This window comes from Zalophus californianus, chromosome 9, assembly GCF_009762305.2.
Source record: "Zalophus californianus isolate mZalCal1 chromosome 9, mZalCal1.pri.v2, whole genome shotgun sequence".
Taxonomy (NCBI): Eukaryota; Metazoa; Chordata; class Mammalia; order Carnivora; family Otariidae; genus Zalophus; species Zalophus californianus.
The window spans coordinates 18673279-18681499 of record NC_045603.1 but is presented as its reverse complement, the minus strand read 5'-3'; the positions used below and the strand labels follow the sequence as shown (position 1 = coordinate 18681499).

At 38.1% G+C, this 8221-nt stretch overlaps 1 pseudogene; it reads right to left on the bottom strand.

The window, feature by feature from the left end:
• Positions 1-1884: 1884 nt before the first annotated feature.
• On the bottom strand, positions 1885-5205 carry LOC113922421 (annotated as a pseudogene).
• Between the last annotated feature and the right edge of the window lie 3016 nt (positions 5206-8221).

Below are 8221 nucleotides of genomic sequence, written 5' to 3'. Positions count from 1 at the left end.
CTGGGGATTCTTTTATCATTGTGTATATATCCCTGCATAAGTCCATCCACTTCCATGGCTTCAAGCATTGTTTGAATCCATATCTCAAATTCAGATACCCTCTTTGGTGATCCCAAATAACACCCCTTTCTGGGGCTCTTAAGTCGCACTCACCTAATATTTATTAAGTATCAGCAATATGCCATTCACTACTTGATATGCTATGGGTAACAGCAAAGCAAAAGCAGGATGTGGCTCCTGACCTCAAAGAGTACTCATTCTGGGATGGAAGGTGGGCACTGAGTACTTGCAACTGTAATTAATGCTATGACAAGAGAAGAACAGGATGGACCTGTGGTCTCCAGATCCACATAGTGAACTGCTTGCTGGATGCCTCGACTCAGCATTCTCCAATGTCTTCATAACTGCAAATTATATTTCACCATCTTCTCCCCCAAAATCGTGTTCTACATTCGGTGTTCCATTTAATAAAACCACCAAATACATAATCTCTCAGACTGGAAGCCTCAACTCTTGCCTCTTCTCTTCTCTCACAATTCCCTAAATCTTACTGATTTTTATTTCTCTCAGTATGCCAACTCTAGTTTCAGTGAACTTCAGACTCCTTGAATTTGATATACTCTTTCACATGCTACTCCTAACCCCTGGAATCGTCTTCACAATTCATTCTTCCCTTCTCGCTTTCTACTTCCAAGACACTTTGCATGAACCTCTCAACTTACTTTACTAGAAACAGGACATTAAGCTATACAATATCATGGATCAGAGTTTTTTCTATTTCCTGGCTGTAAAAAGGGCACTTAGAATATGGCATATTATCATTAAATACAAAATGAATAAATGAATGAGTAAATGAAAAACGTCTTCCTACCATTTCCTCTACTGGATTAAACTAGTATTATTGGTAAGCACTTCATATCAGGTAAGACCCCATCTCCACTATGTGCTATGGTGGTTTTATGTTGCGTCAGCTTGGCTAAGTTGGAATTACACTTCTCAGAATCCCCTTTCTGTATGGTCCCTGGGTAGAGTTGGTCAAAAAGAAACTTGTGGGAGGTTTAGAAGGCAGAAGTGAGGCAGTAGCCACTACACTCTTGAAGGTTATTGTGGCTAGAGGTGGCAAAATTCAGTTGCATGGGTATCGGCACGTTCCAGTTTGTTCCCACTGCTTGATTTGCAAACCAAAAGCAAATCTAAGCCCGTCACTAGGAACCTGGCTTCAAACTCACAGAACAGTGCCCACGGAAGGCAAAAGGCTTCTACACCAGCCCCCTTCACACCCTTACCCCAGGAGCTGAGAGTACCGAACTTCCAGTATTCTGCAAGCTCCAATTGGTCCATTGGTACCTATGTCTCATGATGGGTGATGGGTACCTCTTCTCTGATCCTCTAATTCCCCTTTATAGACCTTCAATCCCCAGCTCGTTCCATGTTGTATAAAGCCCATGCCTACAACACATTCCTTAATCCATATAATTCATAGATTGTTCTGCCTTTTTTTAACGGATATAAACTATTTATTGAATATTTGCCACCAAATACTGTTAAATACATTATCTGGCAGTAAATTGTTTTCAAGTTAAAACTTAAGACACAAACACTAATATTTACAATTCTTTTAAGGAATGTTATATAGTGACACATCAAGGCATAAATTCTTTTGGTATATAATTCTTAAAAAATGATACTAGCAAAAATGATGGGAAATCCTCAGCATGAGGATTTTTTACATTTTACAAAAATATGGTGAAAGATGGTAATAATCCTATTCAATATCCTGGATTCAATCCCTTCAGGAGATTGAATCAAACTTGAAAACTTGAAAATATACAGATAAGGCAGGTCAAGACTGCCACTGAGAAGTACATCTAGTAACATGTTCATCTAGGAGGCCACAGTTGGGAAGATCTGAAGTATCAAGTCAGTTCGATGAATGAGTCGGTTGGCATTTATAAACATATTTATTGCCTTGTCATCTTTAAAAGAGGTTTTCAGAGTGTCCATGAAACTTCTGGACTACTTTACAAGTTCTTTCTTTTGGTGTTCAACTGCCCTGGAGTTCTGGTACTGATATTTCTTGAAGATATTATTCACTATATCAAATTATTTTATTGTGTTAGTTATATCCTTGATCGTCTGCAGAAATCTTCCTCTGTCACAGATCTCATGTGAGATCTTACTTAGAATCTGTTTAGGTCCTCATGCCTTTTAATTTGGTCCTGGAATTCTGGCTTTGGAAGTTCAATCATATACTCTTCTATGTCATCAACTGCCATTCGAAGAAGGGACTCTGTGAATTAATGTCTACATTATTTTCCTTTAACATTTTCATAATGATGTCTTGTATGAAACCTTCATTTTCTTCATTGTTCTTTTTTTTAAGATTTTATTTATTTATTTGTCAGAGAAAGAGAGATCACAAGCCGGGGGCAGGGGGAGCGGCAGACAGGGGGAAAAACAAGCTCCCCACTGAGCAAGGAGCCCAATGCTGGGATCATGACCTGAGCCAAATGCAGATGCTTAACCAACTGAGCCACCCAGGCATCCCTTCTTCCCTGTTCTGACACATGTAGTCCTTGTGCTGAGCCTGTACCCAGGGACTTTTCTTTAGTTTGCTTTATATATCTCCTACTCTAAAGAAGGTTTCTCAAACAAAGAAATAAAAACTTGACCATGTACTGTCATTATCTCAACTAATTTTGAACATGGCCTGCATAGTATAACATCTACTAGGAATTAAGCACAAACACTGATAATGAGAATACTTTACATTTACAGTGTATTATAGTCTTTTTAATGTTTTACCATATATCAATTAATCTTCACAGTTGCCACTAAAGCATGTGTATTGTTCCCTACTGTGTACACAGCACAGTACCAGACATTTATCAGTCTGTCTAATCTTCATAATGCAACAAAATCAAATTTTCATATGTGATGAAATAAAATATACTTTTTCTTTTTTTAAAGATACTACTTATTTGAGAGAGACAGACTGCGAACATGAGAGAGAGTAAGCACAGGAAGGGGGAAGAGCAGAAGGAGAGGGAGAAGCAAGTTCCCCGCTGAGCAGGGAACCCTATGCATGGCTCAATCTCAGGACCCCAGGATATGACCTGAGCCAAAGACGGATGCTTAATGGACTGAGCCACCCATGTGCCCCCAAAATTATACATTTTCTTAATAATGGCCATCAAAATGCCTTTTAGGACAAAAACTATATGGGGGCGGGGAGATATCTTGATAAAGAGCTTGGAATAGAAGTGGGAATCTTGAAGGTGTACATGTTAGCAGGAACCCAAGGAAAATAAAGATGGTCAAGGAAATGGGAGAAAAGGAGCACAATGAGGTGGAATTTAAATGTAGAAAGGGTGTCAAGCAAAATCTCACTGATGTGACCATGAGAGATAAGCACCTTAAGGGACTCTCAGAAAGCCAGGAGAGGGTTCTGGAATTTTTATATTTGAGCTCATTTTATTTGTATCGCAAGGAACAGGGAAATCCTAGGTGTCACATTATTTACATAGAGTTACAGAAATTGAGGATAAAAAGAGGAGCAACTTAAGCTCATAGAGCTGGACACAAGTTTGTCTGACTTAAGCTTCTACAATGGGTCTGAGGTCATAGGCATATAGTCCATCCCAGACATACTTGACTCCACATCCCCTCCTTCGGCTAGACCACCTGTGACCCCTTAGGATGGGGAGAACTAACCTGAGCCAAGGAAGAGTTAGCAAACCTGTTCCCAATGTCAAAGCAGAGCCAAGAGCAAGGATAGCCTTGCGTATTCCACAGGTGAGCTTCCCCTGAAGTAGTTTAAGGGATTGACAGCAACAGTGTCTGATCTTCTCTTCCCTGCTCCCAAGCTAAAGAGTGGTGTGAGCTCCCCAGATGTCAGGGAACAGGAAGGGAAGGTGTCTTAGAAATATTTCCAGAATATAAGAAACGCAAAGTTTGGGTGCCTGGGTGGCTCAGTCGCTAAGCGTCCACCTTTGGCTCGGGGTCATGATCCCAGGGTCCTGGGATCAAGTCCCGCATTGGGCTCCCACCTCAGCAGGAAGCCTGTTTCTTCCTCTCCCACTCCCCCTGCTTGTGTTCCTGCTCTCGCTATCTCTGTCTCTGTCAAATAAATAAACAAAACCTTAAAAAAAAAAAAAAGAAAGAAACACAAAGGTCCTGGAGACCCTTGGAAAGAAATAGGTCAGGGGCCCACTTCCTTTTCCAGCCAAATGAATGCCTAGAGGGGAGACACAGAGGAACCTCGGCCTATAGCAATAAATGAGGCACTGTGTTCCCAAGGGGAGCTGCGTCTGGCTGTATTCATTGCTGAGAAATCCATGGAAGCCCCAAGGGAAATCCCTTTGGCTAATGAAGACAGCTCAGCCGGTGTCCTGCATGTCCACCATCCCCGGTTGTGTAAACCTAGATGCTTGAGGAAATAAAACACCCATAATGAGAAACAGAAGTTACCTGTGTTGGGTGCTTATTACATACCAGGCTCTGTCCTGAGGACTATTAAGCATTATCTCCTTTAATTCTCATGAGCCAGCTATGAGGTAGGTTAACATGATCATACTCATTCTACAAATGAATACATAGAGAATGGAAGGAGTAAAAAATAATTTATAGACTGTGTCAAAGACCCCTGGTAATACAGAGCATGGCAAGGTGCACTGGAATGAGTTGACTTTCCCCATCACTGAGAAGACAAGATAATGATGTCCCTGGACTGACCTGATAGAGCGGGGCATACAGGGATAAATAAGCAATGCACAACTTCCCACTGGGAAATGTGATGGAGATGGAGGGTGAGAAACATGGGGAAGAAGTCTAGACCATGCAGCTATACAGTGGAGCTTAGGTTTCTAATTAAGGGTTGCAGTGTAACCAAGTTCTAACATCCAGGCAGCTGGCTTGGGTGTGGGACCTGCATCTTCAGTTAGTAGGGCATTGAAAACACTCATCTTTTGGCCAGTGGAATTGAGAGCCCAGACTGCCTACACGCCAACCCTGGCTCTGCCATTTAGTAGTTTTGTGACCTTGAGCACTTTGGAAGAGGGGATCATAACAGCATCCCTTTTACAATATTGTGAAGATTAGATAAACTGTATTTGTGTTAGCAAGTATCAATTCCAACCTGGCAGCCTGACACCGACATCCTATCACCTGCTGCAGGCTGACTCTGTTTTCACCTTCACCCTCCATGTCCCCACACCACAGACCTAACATTCATCAGACTCATATATAAAAAATGATTGAAAGGTACCACCTCTGAGACTGTGTTCAATGCGATTATGATTACTCTCTCTACTCCCTGGCTGGCTCTACCACAGTTTAAGAGCGGCTTTAGAAAAAAAGAAGATGTGTCCAGAATCAGGACTAAGGTGAAGAGAGTGAGATGCATAGAGCTTAACACTGAAGGAGGCACTTGTGCTCAGGACCATGCAAGTACCTATGTCATGGCTTTAAAGAGAAAAGCTGGAGGGCTAGGATTTCAATATTTGAATTCCTGGTGGGTGTACAGTTTATATAGGAGTTACTAACTTTTTAGGTAAGTTGTATTCCTCAAAAGTTGTTAAAAGGAAAAAAAATAGCTTAAACACAGTAAGTGATCTTGCTAGTTAAAGGAATTAACTTATGAAAGCATTTGTAGAACCAAGACTCCATTGGCAAGTAATTTATTGTTTACCAGCAACTGAATTTTCCTTTGTCATGTTTGGTTACACTCTCCCTTTAAAAATTACCATGTGTTATGCATGTGATATTTGTTTTCCTGATAACAGAAGAGGTATATTCATGTAAGGATTTCTTTGTATTTTTTTTTTTGCATGCAAGAAATGCAGCATTGAGGGAAGTAAAGTATCAAAGGGTCTCAAAGAAGTGCCATGAATTTTTCTACATTGTTGCAAATGAACTAGGTTCAAAAAAAAAATCTTTAAAAAATACAACAGGGTTGTGTGAACTCTACAAGAATGAGTCTTGCTAGAATTTTGGCTACTCGATAATTCACAAAGAACCATCTTTTATCTTTTTAAAATCTCCTCTTTTTTTCTGTTTTATAAGTGGTTTTTTTTTTCAAAATAGTGTTCTCTTTTTCCTCCTTGAGTTCATTCTGTGATTCTTTTTTTTTTTTTTAACTTCTTGAGTGGCACACTTAACTTATTAATTTTTATCTTTCTTTTGGGCATATACATTTCAGACTACAGCTTTAGCTACATCCCTTAAGTTTTGCAATAAATGTTTTCCTTCTCAAGTTCTAAATATTTTAAATTTTCATTATATTCCTTCGTTTCATAGTATATTATGTGTGTTTTTTAAATTTCCAAGCATGTGGATTTGGAAAGAGGGATAATCTTTCTGTCCAATTGTTTTGTTTTGTGGTTGAAGAATGTGGCCTGTGTAATATTAATCCTGATATTTATTAAGTTTTCATTTGTGACCTTCTACAGATTCCTATTTTATAAACTTCCATACATCTTTAAATAATATATTCTGTAACTGTTTAATGAAGGATTCTCTCTATATATTCATTAGACCAACTTTGATCATCTTACTATGCATGGGATTGATATGTTAAAATTGTCCCTGTAAATTACAGATTTGTCGATTTCTCTTTGCAATTCATTCAGTTTTTGCTCTATGCAGTTTTAACGGTTATTTTCTTAGGGAAAACCATTCATGATTTATATACTTCCTGGTGAATTGTTTTCTATGTAAGATATATTTTTTTTACTAATAATGCTTTTTGTCTTAAAGTCTATGTAATTTAAGTTAATATTGTTATTCCAGTTACATTTTGATTTATAAATGCGTGGTATATCTTCTTCTATCCCTTTATATTAAAATTTTCCACATAACTGGGTCATAGGTACACCTCTTATTAAAAAAATAATTGAATGGTTATTAAAAAATAATTCAATGTGTTACTGTATTTGTAGTTTTTGTTTTTAAAGTGCAATCTGGAAATTCTGGGAAGATGGTAGTGATGGCGGCAGTGTAGTTTTGCTCTTGTTTGAATCCCCCCCACCCCGGACATTAAAGCAGTCATAGCAATTAAATGGCAAAACCAAAGATCCGTGTACAAAATTACAACAGAAGTAGGCAACAATGTATCCCCCAAAACAAGCAAATGGAGACAAACCACCAACAGCCACAAGACACACATGGTATTCGCATCTGTGCAGGACAAATTACAGGAAAGCGAATAGTGTTGTGTCTAATGTTGACCAGAACCCCAAAAGAACTGATAGTTTTTTATTAGGAAGTACAGTGGGCTAATTTGAGACAACCAGATGTAACCAAGAATGAATTTTTCTCTCTCTAAAACCAAAGTTACTGAACGGGTTGGAGCAGTTTAACCCTTATGAACTCTCAATCCTGAAATGGGCTTCCTTTCAATAAAGAAACCATGCTGTGGAGAAATTACTAGAAGTAGAATGAAATTGAACAATTTAAGGAAAATTAAGATTAAAAAAGAGAAGATTCAGACCGAAGGGGAGTAAAGAAGACAGAAAATCTTAGGGAGCAAGCAGCCATATGTTTTAACATTACATAAAAATAACAGAAGAGGGAGCTTTGTGACATTAGAAAAGCTTTCCTGAATCCTGCCTCAGTCTAAAAGGCCAGGATAACTAATTTCATGTAAATATGGGCAACAGAGAAGTATCAAGGTCAAATCCCATATAAAGTTATAAGAAATGAGGCAATAAGGAGCATAACATTTCTAGAGATTATGAAAGCCAGAAAAGTATGTCCACAAACAGATCAGCACGGAACTTACCATTTCAAAATTAGTTAAAACCCATTAAGAAAATTATACAGGATATGAAAAAAACAACATGAATCAGAATTTTTCAAGCTGAGACCTAAAATAACAGAATTCAGGAAAGAATTCAAAATAAAAGAAAATATGCTTTAAGATATTAAGGGCAAAATAGAAGAATACTGGTGGAAAAAACACACAACGAATGAATTAAAAGAAATAGAAAATGAAAAGGATTTTTTTTAATCAGAGGAAATAAAGATATTAAAAAGGGTTAAAGGAAAGTGACGAATACAAATATGGACAAAGAAGATCTAACATACAGATATTAGGAGTCCCTGATGACTAAAACCAGAGCAAAAGAATAGAACAAGTACAAATATTTTTAATTAAAAAAAACTTCCTCTGATTTTTTTCAATGTTTGAAACCACATATTGAAACATCATACTGACTACCTG